Raw genomic sequence first — 22500 nt, forward strand, 5'->3', positions numbered from 1 at the left:
GATCAAAACGAGTAATTTCATGTATAAAGTTTAATTAATCTCGCAATAGTTTGCCGGGAAACATCGATTATTCCGATCTAGAAAGAGACAGAGATAGTCGATTCGCGTTATGTTAAATATTTCAAGGTTCCCGATTCCACAAAATTATAAAAAGTATACGGCTGTGTAGCGGGGATCAAAACGAGTAATTTCATGTATAAAGTTTAATTAATCTCCCAATAGTTTGCCGGGAAACATCGATTATTCCGATCTAGAAAGAGACAGAGACAGACGATCCGCGTTATGTTAAATATTTCAAGGTTCCCGATTCCACAAAATTATAAAAAGTATACGGCTGTGTAGCGGGGATCAAAACGAGTAATTTCATGTATAAAGTTTAATTAAACTCCCAATAGTTTGCCGGGAAACATCGATTCTTCCGATCTAGAAAGAGACAGAGACAGACGATCCGCGTTATGTTAAATATTTCATGGTTCCCGATTCCACAAAATTATAAAAAGTATACGGCTGTGTAGCGGGGATCAAAACGAGTAATTTCATGTATAAAGTTTAATTAATCTCGCAATAGTTTGCCGGGAAACATCGATTATTCCGATCTAGAAAGAGACAGAGATAGTCGATTCGCGTTATGTTAAATATTTCAAGGTTCCCGATTCCACAAAATTATAAAAAGTATACGGCTGTGTAGCGGGGATCAAAACGAGTAATTTCATGTATAAAGTTTAATTAAACTCCCAATAGTTTGCCGGGAAACATCGATTCTTCCGATCTAGAAAGAGACAGAGACAGACGATCCGCGTTATGTTAAATATTTCAAGGTTCCCGATTCCACAAAATTATAAAAAGTATACGGCTGTGTAGCGGGGATCAAAACGAGTAATTTCATGTATAAAGTTTAATTAATCTCCCAATAGTTTGCCGGGAAACATCGATTATTCCGATCTAGAAAGAGACAGAGACAGACGATCCGCGTTATGTTAAATATTTCAAGGTTCCCGATTCCACAAAATTATAAAAAGTATACGGCTGTGTAGCGGGGATCAAAACGAGTAATTTCATGTATAAAGTTTAATTAAACTCCCAATAGTTTGCCGGGAAACATCGATTCTTCCGATCTAGAAAGAGACAGAGACAGACGATCCGCGTTATGTTAAATATTTCAAGGTTCCCGATTCCACAAAATTATAAAAAGTATACGGCTGTGTAGCGGGGATCAAAACGAGTAATTTCATGTATAAAGTTTAATTAATCTCCCAATAGTTTGCCGGGAAACATCGATTCTTCCGATCTAGAAAGAGACAGAGACAGACGATCCGCGTTATGTTAAATATTTCAAGGTTCCCGATTCCACAAAATTATAAAAAGTATACGGCTGTGTAGCGGGGATCAAAACGAGTAATTTCATGTATAAAGTTTAATTAAACTCCCAATAGTTTGCCGGGAAACATCGATTCTTCCGATTTAGAAAGAGACAGAGACAGACGATCCGCGTTATGTTAAATATTTCATGGTTCCCGATTCCACAAAATTATAAAAAGTATACGGCTGTGTAGCGGGGATCAAAACGAGTAATTTCATGTATAAAGTTTAATTAAACTCCCAATAGTTTGCCGGGAAACATCGATTCTTCCGATCTAGAAAGAGACAGAGACAGACGATCCGCGTTATGTTAAATATTTCAAGGTTCCCGATTCCACAAAATTATAAAAAGTATACGGCTGTGTAGCGGGGATCAAAACGAGTAATTTCATGTATAAAGTTTAATTAAACTCCCAATAGTTTGCCGGGAAACATCGATTCTTCCGATCTAGAAAGAGACAGAGACAGACGATCCGCGTTATGTTAAATATTTCAAGGTTCCCGATTCCACAAAATTATAAAAAGTATACGGCTGTGTAGCGGGGATCAAAACGAGTAATTTCATGTATAAAGTTTAATTAATCTCGCAATAGTTTGCCGGGAAACATCGATTATTCCGATCTAGAAAGAGACAGAGATAGTCGATTCGCGTTATGTTAAATATTTCAAGGTTCCCGATTCCACAAAATTATAAAAAGTATACGGCTGTGTAGCGGGGATCAAAACGAGTAATTTCATGTATAAAGTTTAATTAATCTCCCAATAGTTTGCCGGGAAACATCGATTATTCCGATCTAGAAAGAGACAGAGACAGACGATCCGCGTTATGTTAAATATTTCAAGGTTCCCGATTCCACAAAATTATAAAAAGTATACGGCTGTGTAGCGGGGATCAAAACGAGTAATTTCATGTATAAAGTTTAATTAAACTCCCAATAGTTTGCCGGGAAACATCGATTCTTCCGATCTAGAAAGAGACAGAGACAGACGATCCGCGTTATGTTAAATATTTCATGGTTCCCGATTCCACAAAATTATAAAAAGTATACGGCTGTGTAGCGGGGATCAAAACGAGTAATTTCATGTATAAAGTTTAATTAATCTCGCAATAGTTTGCCGGGAAACATCGATTATTCCGATCTAGAAAGAGACAGAGATAGTCGATTCGCGTTATGTTAAATATTTCAAGGTTCCCGATTCCACAAAATTATAAAAAGTATACGGCTGTGTAGCGGGGATCAAAACGAGTAATTTCATGTATAAAGTTTAATTAAACTCCCAATAGTTTGCCGGGAAACATCGATTCTTCCGATCTAGAAAGAGACAGAGACAGACGATCCGCGTTATGTTAAATATTTCAAGGTTCCCGATTCCACAAAATTATAAAAAGTATACGGCTGTGTAGCGGGGATCAAAACGAGTAATTTCATGTATAAAGTTTAATTAATCTCCCAATAGTTTGCCGGGAAACATCGATTATTCCGATCTAGAAAGAGACAGAGACAGACGATCCGCGTTATGTTAAATATTTCAAGGTTCCCGATTCCACAAAATTATAAAAAGTATACGGCTGTGTAGCGGGGATCAAAACGAGTAATTTCATGTATAAAGTTTAATTAAACTCCCAATAGTTTGCCGGGAAACATCGATTCTTCCGATCTAGAAAGAGACAGAGACAGACGATCCGCGTTATGTTAAATATTTCAAGGTTCCCGATTCCACAAAATTATAAAAAGTATACGGCTGTGTAGCGGGGATCAAAACGAGTAATTTCATGTATAAAGTTTAATTAATCTCCCAATAGTTTGCCGGGAAACATCGATTCTTCCGATCTAGAAAGAGACAGAGACAGACGATCCGCGTTATGTTAAATATTTCAAGGTTCCCGATTCCACAAAATTATAAAAAGTATACGGCTGTGTAGCGGGGATCAAAACGAGTAATTTCATGTATAAAGTTTAATTAAACTCCCAATAGTTTGCCGGGAAACATCGATTCTTCCGATTTAGAAAGAGACAGAGACAGACGATCCGCGTTATGTTAAATATTTCATGGTTCCCGATTCCACAAAATTATAAAAAGTATACGGCTGTGTAGCGGGGATCAAAACGAGTAATTTCATGTATAAAGTTTAATTAAACTCCCAATAGTTTGCCGGGAAACATCGATTCTTCCGATCTAGAAAGAGACAGAGACAGACGATCCGCGTTATGTTAAATATTTCAAGGTTCCCGATTCCACAAAATTATAAAAAGTATACGGCTGTGTAGCGGGGATCAAAACGAGTAATTTCATGTATAAAGTTTAATTAAACTCCCAATAGTTTGCCGGGAAACATCGATTCTTCCGATCTAGAAAGAGACAGAGACAGACGATCCGCGTTATGTTAAATATTTCAAGGTTCCCGATTCCACAAAATTATAAAAAGTATACGGCTGTGTAGCGGGGATCAAAACGAGTAATTTCATGTATAAAGTTTAATTAAACTCCCAATAGTTTGCCGGGAAACATCGATTCTTCCGATCTAGAAAGAGACAGAGACAGACGATCCGCGTTATGTTAAATATTTCAAGGTTCCCGATTCCACAAAATTATAAAAAGTATACGGCTGTGTAGCGGGGATCAAAACGAGTAATTTCATGTATAAAGTTTAATTAAACTCCCAATAGCTTGCCGGGAAACATCGATTCTTCCGATCTAGAAAGAGACAGAGACAGACGATCCGCGTTATGTTAAATATTTCAAGGTTCCCGATTCCACAAAATTATAAAAAGTATACGGCTGTGTAGCGGGGATCAAAACGAGTAATTTCATGTATAAAGTTTAATTAAACTCCCAATAGTTTGCCGGGAAACATCGATTCTTCCGATCTAGAAAGAGACAGAGACAGACGATCCGCGTTATGTTAAATATTTCATGGTTCCCGATTCCACAAAATTATAAAAAGTATACGGCTGTGTAGCGGGGATCAAAACGAGTAATTTCATGTATAAAGTTTAATTAAACTCCCAATAGTTTGCCGGGAAACATCGATTCTTCCGATCTAGAAAGAGACAGAGACAGACGATCCGCGTTATGTTAAATATTTCAAGGTTCCCGATTCCACAAAATTATAAAAAGTATACGGCTGTGTAGCGGGGATCAAAACGAGTAATTTCATGTATAAAGTTTAATTAATCTCGCAATAGTTTGCCGGGAAACATCGATTATTCCGATCTAGAAAGAGACAGAGATAGTCGATTCGCGTTATGTTAAATATTTCAAGGTTCCCGATTCCACAAAATTATAAAAAGTATACGGCTGTGTAGCGGGGATCAAAACGAGTAATTTCATGTATAAAGTTTAATTAATCTCCCAATAGTTTGCCGGGAAACATCGATTATTCCGATCTAGAAAGAGACAGAGACAGACGATCCGCGTTATGTTAAATATTTCAAGGTTCCCGATTCCACAAAATTATAAAAAGTATACGGCTGTGTAGCGGGGATCAAAACGAGTAATTTCATGTATAAAGTTTAATTAAACTCCCAATAGTTTGCCGGGAAACATCGATTCTTCCGATCTAGAAAGAGACAGAGACAGACGATCCGCGTTATGTTAAATATTTCATGGTTCCCGATTCCACAAAATTATAAAAAGTATACGGCTGTGTAGCGGGGATCAAAACGAGTAATTTCATGTATAAAGTTTAATTAATCTCGCAATAGTTTGCCGGGAAACATCGATTATTCCGATCTAGAAAGAGACAGAGATAGTCGATTCGCGTTATGTTAAATATTTCAAGGTTCCCGATTCCACAAAATTATAAAAAGTATACGGCTGTGTAGCGGGGATCAAAACGAGTAATTTCATGTATAAAGTTTAATTAAACTCCCAATAGTTTGTCGGGAAACATCGATAGTTCGATCGCGCGAGAGAGACAGAGAAACGAACAGTCTCTTTTTCGATTTACGGCTAAAATAAATTTTTCTAATTTTATTCAATAACATATTCTTGCTTAAATAACTTTTTTACATAGGGATTAAGCATTTAGAACGATACATTGTTTAAAATAAGGGCACTTTACTCTTGACATTTTACGGTTTTTTCAATTTTCTGAAAAATCCTATCATTAGATTTTTTTAAGAATACGATATTCTTGCTTAACTAACGTTTCTACATAGGGATTAAGCATTTAGAACGAAATCTAATGTCAGAAAATGGCACTTTACTCTTGACATTTTTCGGTTTTTTCAATTTTCTGGGAAATCCTATCATTAGATTTTTTTAAAAATACGATATTCTTGCTTAACTAACGTTTCTACATAGGGATTAAGCATTTAGAACGAAATCTAATGTCAGAAAATGGCACTTTACTCTTGACATTTTTCGGTTTTTTCAATTTTCTGGGAAATCCTATCATTAGATTTTTTTAAAAATACGATATTCTTGCTTAACTAACGTTTTTACATAGGGATTAAGTATTTAGAACGAAATCTAATGTAGGAAAATGGTACTTTACTCTTGATCGGTACGTTGGGACTTTGAAAATATTCGGGCGTTCCAATCGCTCGTCTGTTGCATCATGGCGCGTCTCGGCGCAATCGACCGATTCGCTCGATCCATTATTTTCGATTTACGGCTAAAATAAATTTTTCTCATTTTATTCAATAACATATTCCTGCTAAAATAACTTTTTTACATAGGGATTAAGCATTTAGAACGATACATTGTTTAAAATAAGGGCACTTTACTCTTGACATTTTACGGTTTTTTCAATTTTCTGAAAAATCCTATCATTAGATTTTTTTAAAAATACGATATTCTTGCTTAACTAACGTTTCTACATAGGGATTAAGCATTTAGAACGAAATCTAATGTCAGAAAATGGCACTTTACTCTTGACATTTTTCGGTTTTTTCAATTTTCTGGGAAATCCTATCATTAGATTTTTTTAAAAATACGATATTCTTGCTTAACTAACGTTTTTACATAGGGATTAAGTATTTAGAACGAAATCTAATGTAGGAAAATGGTACTTTACTCTTGATCGGTACGTTGGGACTTTGAAAATATTCGGGCGTTCCAATCGCTCGTCTGTTGCATCATAGCGCGTCTCGGCGCAATCGACCGATTCGCTCGATCCATTATTTTCGATTTACGGCTAAAATAAATTTTTCTCATTTTATTCAATAACATATTCCTGCTAAAATAACTTTTTTACATAGGGATTAAGCATTTAGAACGATACATTGTTTAAAATAAGGGCACTTTACTCTTGACATTTTACGGTTTTTTCAATTTTCTGAAAAATCCTATCATTAGATTTTTTTAAAAATACGATATTCTTGCTTAACTAACGTTTCTACATAGGGATTAAGCATTTAGAACGAAATCTAATGTCAGAAAATGGCACTTTACTCTTGACATTTTTCGGTTTTTTCAATTTTCTGGGAAATCCTATCATTAGATTTTTTTAAAAATACGATATTCTTGCTTAACTAACGTTTTTACATAGGGATTAAGCATTTAGAACGAAATCTAATGTAGGAAAATGGTACTTTACTCTTGATCGGTACGTTGGGACTTTGAAAATATTCGGGCGTACACGGCGCGCTCGGCGCTTCGAACAGCTCCGGTGTCCCCATTATTTTCGATTTACGGCTAAAATAAATTTTTCTAATTTTTTTCAATAACATATTCCTGCTAAAATAACTTTTTTACATAGGGATTAAGCATTTAGAACGATACATTGTTTAAAATAAGGGCACTTTACTCTTGACATTTTACGGTTTTTTCAATTTTCTGAAAAATCCTATCATTAGATTTTTTTAAAAATACGATATTCTTGCTTAACTAACGTTTCTACATAGGGATTAAGCATTTAGAACGAAATCTAATGTCAGAAAATGGCACTTTACTCTTGACATTTTTCGGTTTTTTCAATTTTCTGGGAAATCCTATCATTAGATTTTTTTAAAAATACGATATTCTTGCTTAACTAACGTTTTTACATAGGGATTAAGCATTTAGAACGAAATCTAATGTAGGAAAATGGTACTTTACTCTTGATCGGTACGTTGGGACTTTGAAAATATTCGGGCGTTCCAATCGCTCGTCTGTTGCATCATGGCGCGTCTCGGCGCAATCGACCGATTCGCTCGATCCATTATTTTCGATTTACGGCTAAAATAAATTTTTCTCATTTTATTCAATAACATATTCCTGCTAAAATAACTTTTTTACATAGGGATTAAGCATTTAGAACGATACATTGTTTAAAATAAGGGCACTTTACTCTTGACATTTTACGGTTTTTTCAATTTTCTGAAAAATCCTATCATTAGATTTTTTTAAAAATACGATATTCTTGCTTAACTAACGTTTCTACATAGGGATTAAGCATTTAGAACGAAATCTAATGTCAGAAAATGGCACTTTACTCTTGACATTTTTCGGTTTTTTCAATTTTCTGGGAAATCCTATCATTAGATTTTTTTAAAAATACGATATTCTTGCTTAACTAACGTTTTTACATAGGGATTAAGCATTTAGAACGAAATCTAATGTAGGAAAATGGTACTTTACTCTTGATCGGTACGTTGGGACTTTGAAAATATTCGGGCGTTCCAATCGCTCGTCTGTTGCATCATGGCGCGTCTCGGCGCAATCGACCGATTCGCTCGATCCATTATTTTCGATTTACGGCTAAAATAAATTTTTCTCATTTTATTCAATAACATATTCCTGCTAAAATAACTTTTTTACATAGGGATTAAGCATTTAGAACGATACATTGTTTAAAATAAGGGCACTTTACTCTTGACATTTTACGGTTTTTTCAATTTTCTGAAAAATCCTATCATTAGATTTTTTTAAAAATACGATATTCTTGCTTAACTAACGTTTCTACATAGGGATTAAGCATTTAGAACGAAATCTAATGTCAGAAAATGGCACTTTACTCTTGACATTTTTCGGTTTTTTCAATTTTCTGGAAAATCCTATCATTAGATTTTTTTAAAAATACGATATTCTTGCTTAACTAACGTTTTTACATAGGGATTAAGTATTTAGAACGAAATCTAATGTAGGAAAATGGTACTTTACTCTTGATCGGTACGTTGGGACTTTGAAAATATTCGGGCGTACGCGGCGCGCTCGGCGCTTCGAACAGCTCCGGTGTCCCCATTATTTTCGATTTACGGCTAAAATAAATTTTTCTAATTTTTTTCAATAACATATTCCTGCTAAAATAACTTTTTTACATAGGGATTAAGCATTTAGAACGATACATTGTTTAAAATAAGGGCACTTTACTCTTGACATTTTACGGTTTTTTCAATTTTCTGAAAAATCCTATCATTAGATTTTTTTAAAAATACGATATTCTTGCTTAACTAACGTTTCTACATAGGGATTAAGCATTTAGAACGAAATCTGATGTCAGAAAATGGCACTTTACTCTTGACATTTTTCGGTTTTTTCAATTTTCTGGGAAATCCTATCATTAGATTTTTTTAAAAATACGATATTCTTGCTTAACTAACGTTTTTACATAGGGATTAAGCATTTAGAACGAAATCTAATGTAGGAAAATGGTACTTTACTCTTGATCGGTACGTTGGGACTTTGAAAATATTCGGGCGTACGCGGCGCGCTCGGCGCTTCGAACAGCTCCGGTGTCCCCATTATTTTCGATTTACGGCTAAAATAAATTTTTCTAATTTTTTTCAATAACATATTCCTGCTAAAATAACTTTTTTACATAGGGATTAAGCATTTAGAACGATACATTGTTTAAAATAAGGGCACTTTACTCTTGACATTTTACGGTTTTTTCAATTTTCTGAAAAATCCTATCATTAGATTTTTTTAAAAATACGATATTCTTGCTTAACTAACGTTTCTACATAGGGATTAAGCATTTAGAACGAAATCTAATGTCAGAAAATGGCACTTTACTCTTGACATTTTACGGTTTTTTCAATTTTCTGGGAAATCCTATCATTAGATTTTTTTAAAAATACGATATTCTTGCTTAACTAACGTTTTTACATAGGGATTAAGCATTTAGAACGAAATCTAATGTAGGAAAATGGTACTTTACTCTTGATCGGTACGTTGGGACTTTGAAAATATTCGGGCGTTCCAATCGCTCGTCTGTTGCATCATGGCGCGTCTCGGCGCAATCGACCGATTCGCTCGATCCATTATTTTCGATTTACGGCTAAAATAAATTTTTCTCATTTTATTCAATAACATATTCCTGCTAAAATAACTTTTTTACATAGGGATTAAGCATTTAGAACGATACATTGTTTAAAATAAGGGCACTTTACTCTTGACATTTTACGGTTTTTTCAATTTTCTGAAAAATCCTATCATTAGATTTTTTTAAAAATACGATATTCTTGCTTAACTAACGTTTCTACATAGGGATTAAGCATTTAGAACGAAATCTAATGTCAGAAAATGGCACTTTACTCTTGACATTTTTCGGTTTTTTCAATTTTCTGGGAAATCCTATCATTAGATTTTTTTAAAAATACGATATTCTTGCTTAACTAACGTTTTTACATAGGGATTAAGCATTTAGAACGAAATCTAATGTAGGAAAATGGTACTTTACTCTTGATCGGTACGTTGGGACTTTGAAAATATTCGGGCGTTCCAATCGCTCGTCTGTTGCATCATGGCGCGTCTCGGCGCAATCGACCGATTCGCTCGATCCATTATTTTCGATTTACGGCTAAAATAAATTTTTCTCATTTTATTCAATAACATATTCCTGCTAAAATAACTTTTTTACATAGGGATTAAGCATTTAGAACGATACATTGTTTAAAATAAGGGCACTTTACTCTTGACATTTTACGGTTTTTTCAATTTTCTGAAAAATCCTATCATTAGATTTTTTTAAAAATACGATATTCTTGCTTAACTAACGTTTCTACATAGGGATTAAGCATTTAGAACGAAATCTAATGTCAGAAAATGGCACTTTACTCTTGACATTTTTCGGTTTTTTCAATTTTCTGGAAAATCCTATCATTAGATTTTTTTAAAAATACGATATTCTTGCTTAACTAACGTTTTTACATAGGGATTAAGTATTTAGAACGAAATCTAATGTAGGAAAATGGTACTTTACTCTTGATCGGTACGTTGGGACTTTGAAAATATTCGGGCGTACGCGGCGCGCTCGGCGCTTCGAACAGCTCCGGTGTCCCCATTATTTTCGATTTACGGCTAAAATAAATTTTTCTAATTTTTTTCAATAACATATTCCTGCTAAAATAACTTTTTTACATAGGGATTAAGCATTTAGAACGATACATTGTTTAAAATAAGGGCACTTTACTCTTGACATTTTACGGTTTTTTCAATTTTCTGAAAAATCCTATCATTAGATTTTTTTAAAAATACGATATTCTTGCTTAACTAACGTTTCTACATAGGGATTAAGCATTTAGAACGAAATCTGATGTCAGAAAATGGCACTTTACTCTTGACATTTTTCGGTTTTTTCAATTTTCTGGGAAATCCTATCATTAGATTTTTTTAAAAATACGATATTCTTGCTTAACTAACGTTTTTACATAGGGATTAAGCATTTAGAACGAAATCTAATGTAGGAAAATGGTACTTTACTCTTGATCGGTACGTTGGGACTTTGAAAATATTCGGGCGTACGCGGCGCGCTCGGCGCTTCGAACAGCTCCGGTGTCCCCATTATTTTCGATTTACGGCTAAAATAAATTTTTCTAATTTTTTTCAATAACATATTCCTGCTAAAATAACTTTTTTACATAGGGATTAAGCATTTAGAACGATACATTGTTTAAAATAAGGGCACTTTACTCTTGACATTTTACGGTTTTTTCAATTTTCTGAAAAATCCTATCATTAGATTTTTTTAAGAATACGATATTCTTGCTTAACTAACGTTTCTACATAGGGATTAAGCATTTAGAACGAAATCTAATGTCAGAAAATGGCACTTTACTCTTGACATTTTTCGGTTTTTTCAATTTTCTGGAAAATCCTATCATTAGATTTTTTTAAAAATACAATATTCTTGCTTAACTAACGTTTTTACATAGGGATTAAGTATTTAGAACGAAATCTAATGTAGGAAAATGGTACTTTACTCTTGATCGGTACGTTGGGACTTTGAAAATATTCGGGCGTACGCGGCGCGCTCGGCGCTTCGAACAGCTCCGGTGTCCCCATTATTTTCGATTTACGGCTAAAATAAATTTTTCTAATTTTTTTCAATAACATATTCCTGCTAAAATAACTTTTTTACATAGGGATTAAGCATTTAGAACGATACATTGTTTAAAATAAGGGCACTTTACTCTTGACATTTTACGGTTTTTTCAATTTTCTGAAAAATCCTATCATTAGATTTTTTTAAGAATACGATATTCTTGCTTAACTAACGTTTCTACATAGGGATTAAGCATTTAGAACGAAATCTATTGTCAGAAAATGGCACTTTACTCTTGACATTTTTCGGTTTTTTCAAGTTTCTGAAAAATCCTATCATTAGATTTTTTTAAAAATACGATATTCTTGCTTAACTAACGTTTCTACATAGGGATTAAGCATTTAGAACGAAATCTAATGTCAGAAAATGGCACTTTAGTCTTGACATTTTACGGTTTTTTCAATTTTCTGGGAAATCCTATCATTAGATTTTTTTAAAAATACGATATTCTTGCTTAACTAACGTTTTTACATAGGGATTAAGCATTTAGAACGAAATCTAATGTAGGAAAATGGTACTTTACTCTTGATCGGTACGTTGGGACTTTGAAAATATTCGGGCGTTCCAATCGCTCGTCTGTTGCATCATAGCGCGTCTCGGCGCAATCGACCGATTCGCTCGATCCATTATTTTCGATTTACGGCTAAAATAAATTTTTCTCATTTTATTCAATAACATATTCCTGCTTAAATAACTTTTTTACATAGGGATTAAGCATTTAGAACGATACATTGTTTAAAATAAGGGCACTTTACTCTTGACATTTTACGGTTTTTTCAATTTTCTGAAAAATCCTATCATTAGATTTTTTTAAGAATACGATATTCTTGCTTAACTAACGTTTCTACATAGGGATTAAGCATTTAGAACGAAATCTAATGTCAGAAAATGGCACTTTACTCTTGACATTTTTCGGTTTTTTCAATTTTCTGGGAAATCCTATCATTAGATTTTTTTAAAAATACGATATTCTTGCTTAACTAACGTTTTTACATAGGGATTAAGTATTTAGAACGAAATCTAATGTAGGAAAATGGTACTTTACTCTTGATCGGTACGTTGGGACTTTGAAAATATTCGGGCGTACACGGCGCGCTCGGCGCTTCGAACAGCTCCGGTGTCCCCATTATTTTCGATTTACGGCTAAAATAAATTTTTCTAATTTTTTTCAATAACATATTCCTGCTAAAATAACTTTTTTACATAGGGATTAAGCATTTAGAACGATACATTGTTTAAAATAAGGGCACTTTACTCTTGACATTTTACGGTTTTTTCAATTTTCTGAAAAATCCTATCATTAGATTTTTTTAAAAATACGATATTCTTGCTTAACTAACGTTTCTACATAGGGATTAAGCATTTAGAACGAAATCTAATGTCAGAAAATGGCACTTTACTCTTGACATTTTTCGGTTTTTTCAATTTTCTGGGAAATCCTATCATTAGATTTTTTTAAAAATACGATATTCTTGCTTAACTAACGTTTTTACATAGGGATTAAGCATTTAGAACGAAATCTAATGTAGGAAAATGGTACTTTACTCTTGATCGGTACGTTGGGACTTTGAAAATATTCGGGCGTTCCAATCGCTCGTCTGTTGCATCATGGCGCGTCTCGGCGCAATCGACCGATTCGCTCGATCCATTATTTTCGATTTACGGCTAAAATAAATTTTTCTCATTTTATTCAATAACATATTCCTGCTAAAATAACTTTTTTACATAGGGATTAAGCATTTAGAACGATACATTGTTTAAAATAAGGGCACTTTACTCTTGACATTTTACGGTTTTTTCAATTTTCTGAAAAATCCTATCATTAGATTTTTTTAAAAATACGATATTCTTGCTTAACTAACGTTTCTACATAGGGATTAAGCATTTAGAACGAAATCTAATGTCAGAAAATGGCACTTTACTCTTGACATTTTTCGGTTTTTTCAATTTTCTGGGAAATCCTATCATTAGATTTTTTTAAAAATACGATATTCTTGCTTAACTAACGTTTTTACATAGGGATTAAGCATTTAGAACGAAATCTAATGTAGGAAAATGGTACTTTACTCTTGATCGGTACGTTGGGACTTTGAAAATATTCGGGCGTTCCAATCGCTCGTCTGTTGCATCATGGCGCGTCTCGGCGCAATCGACCGATTCGCTCGATCCATTATTTTCGATTTACGGCTAAAATAAATTTTTCTCATTTTATTCAATAACATATTCCTGCTAAAATAACTTTTTTACATAGGGATTAAGCATTTAGAACGATACATTGTTTAAAATAAGGGCACTTTACTCTTGACATTTTACGGTTTTTTCAATTTTCTGAAAAATCCTATCATTAGATTTTTTTAAAAATACGATATTCTTGCTTAACTAACGTTTCTACATAGGGATTAAGCATTTAGAACGAAATCTAATGTCAGAAAATGGCACTTTACTCTTGACATTTTTCGGTTTTTTCAATTTTCTGGAAAATCCTATCATTAGATTTTTTTAAAAATACGATATTCTTGCTTAACTAACGTTTTTACATAGGGATTAAGTATTTAGAACGAAATCTAATGTAGGAAAATGGTACTTTACTCTTGATCGGTACGTTGGGACTTTGAAAATATTCGGGCGTACGCGGCGCGCTCGGCGCTTCGAACAGCTCCGGTGTCCCCATTATTTTCGATTTACGGCTAAAATAAATTTTTCTAATTTTTTTCAATAACATATTCCTGCTAAAATAACTTTTTTACATAGGGATTAAGCATTTAGAACGATACATTGTTTAAAATAAGGGCACTTTACTCTTGACATTTTACGGTTTTTTCAATTTTCTGAAAAATCCTATCATTAGATTTTTTTAAAAATACGATATTCTTGCTTAACTAACGTTTCTACATAGGGATTAAGCATTTAGAACGAAATCTGATGTCAGAAAATGGCACTTTACTCTTGACATTTTTCGGTTTTTTCAATTTTCTGGGAAATCCTATCATTAGATTTTTTTAAAAATACGATATTCTTGCTTAACTAACGTTTTTACATAGGGATTAAGCATTTAGAACGAAATCTAATGTAGGAAAATGGTACTTTACTCTTGATCGGTACGTTGGGACTTTGAAAATATTCGGGCGTACGCGGCGCGCTCGGCGCTTCGAACAGCTCCGGTGTCCCCATTATTTTCGATTTACGGCTAAAATAAATTTTTCTAATTTTTTTCAATAACATATTCCTGCTAAAATAACTTTTTTACATAGGGATTAAGCATTTAGAACGATACATTGTTTAAAATAAGGGCACTTTACTCTTGACATTTTACGGTTTTTTCAATTTTCTGAAAAATCCTATCATTAGATTTTTTTAAAAATACGATATTCTTGCTTAACTAACGTTTCTACATAGGGATTAAGCATTTAGAACGAAATCTAATGTCAGAAAATGGCACTTTACTCTTGACATTTTACGGTTTTTTCAATTTTCTGGGAAATCCTATCATTAGATTTTTTTAAAAATACGATATTCTTGCTTAACTAACGTTTTTACATAGGGATTAAGCATTTAGAACGAAATCTAATGTAGGAAAATGGTACTTTACTCTTGATCGGTACGTTGGGACTTTGAAAATATTCGGGCGTTCCAATCGCTCGTCTGTTGCATCATGGCGCGTCTCGGCGCAATCGACCGATTCGCTCGATCCATTATTTTCGATTTACGGCTAAAATAAATTTTTCTCATTTTATTCAATAACATATTCCTGCTAAAATAACTTTTTTACATAGGGATTAAGCATTTAGAACGATACATTGTTTAAAATAAGGGCACTTTACTCTTGACATTTTACGGTTTTTTCAATTTTCTGAAAAATCCTATCATTAGATTTTTTTAAAAATACGATATTCTTGCTTAACTAACGTTTCTACATAGGGATTAAGCATTTAGAACGAAATCTAATGTCAGAAAATGGCACTTTACTCTTGACATTTTTCGGTTTTTTCAATTTTCTGGGAAATCCTATCATTAGATTTTTTTAAAAATACGATATTCTTGCTTAACTAACGTTTTTACATAGGGATTAAGCATTTAGAACGAAATCTAATGTAGGAAAATGGTACTTTACTCTTGATCGGTACGTTGGGACTTTGAAAATATTCGGGCGTTCCAATCGCTCGTCTGTTGCATCATGGCGCGTCTCGGCGCAATCGACCGATTCGCTCGATCCATTATTTTCGATTTACGGCTAAAATAAATTTTTCTCATTTTATTCAATAACATATTCCTGCTAAAATAACTTTTTTACATAGGGATTAAGCATTTAGAACGATACATTGTTTAAAATAAGGGCACTTTACTCTTGACATTTTACGGTTTTTTCAATTTTCTGAAAAATCCTATCATTAGATTTTTTTAAAAATACGATATTCTTGCTTAACTAACGTTTCTACATAGGGATTAAGCATTTAGAACGAAATCTAATGTCAGAAAATGGCACTTTACTCTTGACATTTTTCGGTTTTTTCAATTTTCTGGAAAATCCTATCATTAGATTTTTTTAAAAATACGATATTCTTGCTTAACTAACGTTTTTACATAGGGATTAAGTATTTAGAACGAAATCTAATGTAGGAAAATGGTACTTTACTCTTGATCGGTACGTTGGGACTTTGAAAATATTCGGGCGTACGCGGCGCGCTCGGCGCTTCGAACAGCTCCGGTGTCCCCATTATTTTCGATTTACGGCTAAAATAAATTTTTCTAATTTTTTTCAATAACATATTCCTGCTAAAATAACTTTTTTACATAGGGATTAAGCATTTAGAACGATACATTGTTTAAAATAAGGGCACTTTACTCTTGACATTTTACGGTTTTTTCAATTTTCTGAAAAATCCTATCATTAGATTTTTTTAAAAATACGATATTCTTGCTTAACTAACGTTTCTACATAGGGATTAAGCATTTAGAACGAAATCTGATGTCAGAAAATGGCACTTTACTCTTGACATTTTTCGGTTTTTTCAATTTTCTGGGAAATCCTATCATTAGATTTTTTTAAAAATACGATATTCTTGCTTAACTAACGTTTTTACATAGGGATTAAGCATTTAGAACGAAATCTAATGTAGGAAAATGGTACTTTACTCTTGATCGGTACGTTGGGACTTTGAAAATATTCGGGCGTACGCGGCGCGCTCGGCGCTTCGAACAGCTCCGGTGTCCCCATTATTTTCGATTTACGGCTAAAATAAATTTTTCTAATTTTTTTCAATAACATATTCCTGCTAAAATAACTTTTTTACATAGGGATTAAGCATTTAGAACGATACATTGTTTAAAATAAGGGCACTTTACTCTTGACATTTTACGGTTTTTTCAATTTTCTGAAAAATCCTATCATTAGATTTTTTTAAAAATACGATATTCTTGCTTAACTAACGTTTCTACATAGGGATTAAGCATTTAGAACGAAATCTAATGTCAGAAAATGGCACTTTACTCTTGACATTTTACGGTTTTTTCAATTTTCTGGGAAATCCTATCATTAGATTTTTTTAAAAATACGATATTCTTGCTTAACTAACGTTTTTACATAGGGATTAAGCATTTAGAACGAAATCTAATGTAGGAAAATGGTACTTTACTCTTGATCGGTACGTTGGGACTTAGAAAATATTCGGCCGTACGCGGCGCGTCTCGGCGCTTCGAACAGCTCCGGTGTCCCCATTATTTTCGATTTACGGCTAAAATAAATTTTTCTAATTTTTTTCAATTACATATTCTTGCTTAGATAACTTTTTTACATAGGGATTAAGCATTTAGAACGACATATTGTTTAAAATAATGGTACTTTACTCTTGTGATTTTACGGTTTTTTCAATTTTCTGAAAAATCCTATCATTAGATTTTTTTAAAAATACGATATTCTTGCTTAACTAACGTTTCTACATAGGGATTAAGCATTTAGAACGAAATCTAATGTCAGAAAATGGCACTTTACTCTTGACATTTTTCGGTTTTTTCAATTTTCTGGGAAATCCTATCATTAGATTTTTTTAAAAATACGATATTCTTGCTTAACTAACGTTTTTACATAGGGATTAAGCATTTAGAACGAAATCTAATGTAGGAAAATGGTACTTTACTCTTGATCGGTACGTTGGGACTTTGAAAATATTCGGGCGTTCCAATCGCTCGTCTGTTGCATCATGGCGCGTCTCGGCGCAATCGACCGATTCGCTCGATCCATTATTTTCGATTTACGGCTAAAATAAATTTTTCTCATTTTATTCAATAACATATTCTTGCTTAAATAACTTTTTTACATAGGGATTAAGCATTTAGAACGATACATTGTTTAAAATAAGGGCACTTTACTCTTGACATTTTACGGTTTTTTCAATTTTCTGAAAAATCCTATCATTAGATTTTTTTAAGAATACGATATTCTTGCTTAACTAACGTTTCTACATAGGGATTAAGCATTTAGAACGAAATCTAATGTCAGAAAATGGCACTTTACTCTTGACATTTTTCGGTTTTTTCAATTTTCTGGAAAATCCTATCATTAGATTTTTTTAAAAATACGATATTCTTGCTTAACTAACGTTTTTACATAGGGATTAAGTATTTAGAACGAAATCTAATGTAGGAAAATGGTACTTTACTCTTGATCGGTACGTTGGGACTTTGAAAATATTCGGGCGTACGCGGCGCGCTCGGCGCTTCGAACAGCTCCGGTGTCCCCATTATTTTCGATTTACGGCTAAAATAAATTTTTCTAATTTTTTTCAATAACATATTCCTGCTAAAATAACTTTTTTACATAGGGATTAAGCATTTAGAACGATACATTGTTTAAAATAAGGGCACTTTACTCTTGACATTTTACGGTTTTTTCAATTTTCTGAAAAATCCTATCATTAGATTTTTTTAAAAATACGATATTCTTGCTTAACTAACGTTTCTACATAGGGATTAAGCATTTAGAACGAAATCTAATGTCAGAAAATGGCACTTTACTCTTGACATTTTTCGGTTTTTTCAATTTTCTGGAAAATCCTATCATTAGATTTTTTTAAAAATACGATATTCTTGCTTAACTAACGTTTTTACATAGGGATTAAGTATTTAGAACGAAATCTAATGTAGGAAAATGGTACTTTACTCTTGATCGGTACGTTGGGACTTTGAAAATATTCGGGCGTTCCAATCGCTCGTCTGTTGCATCATAGCGCGTCTCGGCGCAATCGACCGATTCGCTCGATCCATTATTTTCGATTTACGGCTAAAATAAATTTTTCTCATTTTATTCAATAACATATTCCTGCTAAAATAACTTTTTTACATAGGGATTAAGCATTTAGAACGATACATTGTTTAAAATAAGGGCACTTTACTCTTGACATTTTACGGTTTTTTCAATTTTCTGAAAAATCCTATCATTAGATTTTTTTAAAAATACGATATTCTTGCTTAACTAACGTTTCTACATAGGGATTAAGCATTTAGAACGAAATCTAATGTCAGAAAATGGCACTTTACTCTTGACATTTTTCGGTTTTTTCAATTTTCTGGGAAATCCTATCATTAGATTTTTTTAAAAATACGATATTCTTGCTTAACTAACGTTTTTACATAGGGATTAAGCATTTAGAACGAAATCTAATGTAGGAAAATGGTACTTTACTCTTGATCGGTACGTTGGGACTTTGAAAATATTCGGGCGTTCCAATCGCTCGTCTGTTGCATCATGGCGCGTCTCGGCGCAATCGACCGATTCGCTCGATCCATTATTTTCGATTTACGGCTAAAATAAATTTTTCTCATTTTATTCAATAACATATTCCTGCTAAAATAACTTTTTTACATAGGGATTAAGCATTTAGAACGATACATTGTTTAAAATAAGGGCACTTTACTCTTGACATTTTACGGTTTTTTCAATTTTCTGAAAAATCCTATCATTAGATTTTTTTAAAAATACGATATTCTTGCTTAACTAACGTTTCTACATAGGGATTAAGCATTTAGAACGAAATCTAATGTCAGAAAATGGCACTTTACTCTTGACATTTTTCGGTTTTTTCAATTTTCTGGAAAATCCTATCATTAGATTTTTTTAAAAATACGATATTCTTGCTTAACTAACGTTTTTACATAGGGATTAAGTATTTAGAACGAAATCTAATGTAGGAAAATGGTACTTTACTCTTGATCGGTACGTTGGGACTTTGAAAATATTCGGGCGTACGCGGCGCGCTCGGCGCTTCGAACAGCTCCGGTGTCCCCATTATTTTCGATTTACGGCTAAAATAAATTTTTCTAATTTTTTTCAATAACATATTCCTGCTAAAATAACTTTTTTACATAGGGATTAAGCATTTAGAACGATACATTGTTTAAAATAAGGGCACTTTACTCTTGACATTTTACGGTTTTTTCAATTTTCTGAAAAATCCTATCATTAGATTTTTTTAAAAATACGATATTCTTGCTTAACTAACGTTTCTACATAGGGATTAAGCATTTAGAACGAAATCTGATGTCAGAAAATGGCACTTTACTCTTGACATTTTTCGGTTTTTTCAATTTTCTGGGAAATCCTATCATTAGATTTTTTTAAAAATACGATATTCTTGCTTAACTAACGTTTTTACATAGGGATTAAGCATTTAGAACGAAATCTAATGTAGGAAAATGGTACTTTACTCTTGATCGGTACGTTGGGACTTTGAAAATATTCGGGCGTACGCGGCGCGCTCGGCGCTTCGAACAGCTCCGGTGTCCCCATTATTTTCGATTTACGGCTAAAATAAATTTTTCTAATTTTTTTCAATAACATATTCCTGCTAAAATAACTTTTTTACATAGGGATTAAGCATTTAGAACGATACATTGTTTAAAATAAGGGCACTTTACTCTTGACATTTTACGGTTTTTTCAATTTTCTGAAAAATCCTATCATTAGATTTTTTTAAAAATACGATATTCTTGCTTAACTAACGTTTCTACATAGGGATTAAGCATTTAGAACGAAATCTAATGTCAGAAAATGGCACTTTACTCTTGACATTTTACGGTTTTTTCAATTTTCTGGGAAATCCTATCATTAGATTTTTTTAAAAATACGATATTCTTGCTTAACTAACGTTTTTACATAGGGATTAAGCATTTAGAACGAAATCTAATGTAGGAAAATGGTACTTTACTCTTGATCGGTACGTTGGGACTTAGAAAATATTCGGCCGTACGCGGCGCGTCTCGGCGCTTCGAACAGCTCCGGTGTCCCCATTATTTTCGATTTACGGCTAAAATAAATTTTTCTAATTTTTTTCAATTACATATTCTTGCTTAGATAACTTTTTTACATAGGGATTAAGCATTTAGAACGACATATTGTTTAAAATAATGGTACTTTACTCTTGTGATTTTTCGGTTTTTTTTGATTATTTGGAAAAATAAATTTTTGTAATTTTTTTAAATACGATATTCGTGATCAGTGAACGATTTCACATATGGATTAAGCATTTAGAATCGTGCGGAAGCGTTATTAAAAAAGTTTACTCGATGCGATGGGACTTTGAAAAGTTTGTGAAAATTTTCATATTGGGAAAAAATGTGTAATTTTTTGTCTAGTGTACGGTGGTGTAATTTATTTTAATGTTTACTATAAATTTTTTTTTCGTTCGTTCACGCGCTATGTTACAACAGCACGGCCGGGCGGTCTGTTGCCGCGGCGGTTTACACTCGTAAGCGCGCGTGCTATTCGGCCGGCGGCGCCGGCGTCCTTGCCGGCCGTTCGGTATCTATAAGAGATACACGGTCCGTGCGAGGCGGACGGAGCAGAGCGGGTTTTGGGCCAATTCTACGATCTCGGTCGAGAAGCTGTCTCAGAGCTCCTTCGGGGCTTCAGTCCTGACTGTTTCGTGCCGTTTACGTTACGGACTTTTCTCCACACAGCGTGGCCACGGGTCGGTGTCTTTGACCGAATGGCCCATATGTGGCAAGCCCTACGGGGTTGGTTACCCGTATGCACTTTGTATGTATACTCGTACTCACTGAGCAATCGACTCTTCTGTCCGAGCGATGGAAAAATTTTTTAAAATGCATCTGTAAGATTTGGAAGCAAATCGTACCAATTGAAAACTGTGGCTAAAATGAATAGCCCAGTGGAGAGAGAAAACTATCAAAAAACTGATTTTTTAAATCAAGAGGTGTCAGAAATCGAAATGCCTAGCGCGAGCGGAAGAACACGCTTTCTCGCCAGTCCAGCATGTGTCCTGTCCGTTCTTCCTCGGCTTGCCGATTTTGCCCAGATCAGAGGTTTCGTGCTTCCGGCGGTCAGAAGATCAGCGTGAGCGTACGCGCTTCCACGACTATGGCATCACCCATGTACTTTTTCCTTTGAATATATTTGAGTACATAAAAAATATTAAAACATATAGAGAGAACTGTGTCTTGGATCTTAAAAATTTGTCAATAGCGATGATATATTATTACTTAACTTGAAGTATTTGTACGTTTTAGCTGGGACGTACATTTATCTTACAAGATGTTAATAGCGAGACTCTTGAAGATAAAATTATCTTGTGATTTTATGAAGGCAAAGATAGAAACGTACGAAGCTGGCGTACGTAGAAAAATGTGATTTTACGATAGAACAAAAATATAATACGTACGTTTTTGGGCGTACGGTAAAATATCTGTATGGTAGAAAAATGAAAGAAATTGAGCGTTAAAGAAGATATGTTACAAGCGCGGAATGTGGCAAAACTTGTACATATTTGAAAGAGAAAAGTGGTGTGTCGACCTGACATATATATATGAAACAGGCGACGATGGAAAAGGATTTAAATTTTGTCCATTTTATATATACATATTGTATAGTTCCCTGG

The 22500-nt window shown here is 33.5% G+C and overlaps 1 non-coding gene across 1 annotated transcript in view; it reads left to right on the forward strand.

Moving 5' to 3' along the window:
• Window positions 1–22493: 22493 nt before the first annotated feature.
• The window catches only part of LOC143262515 (small subunit ribosomal RNA), a 1921-nt gene continuing 1914 nt past the window's right edge, over window positions 22494–22500 (forward strand). Inside the window, exon 1 of the ribosomal RNA XR_013036304.1 lies at window positions 22494–22500. This exon is cut by the window's right edge and continues 1914 nt beyond it. This is a non-coding gene — a ribosomal RNA (small subunit ribosomal RNA).

The sequence above is a fragment of the Megalopta genalis genome, unplaced genomic scaffold (assembly GCF_051020955.1).
Source record: "Megalopta genalis isolate 19385.01 unplaced genomic scaffold, iyMegGena1_principal scaffold0139, whole genome shotgun sequence".
Lineage (NCBI taxonomy): Eukaryota > Metazoa > Arthropoda > Insecta > Hymenoptera > Halictidae > Megalopta > Megalopta genalis.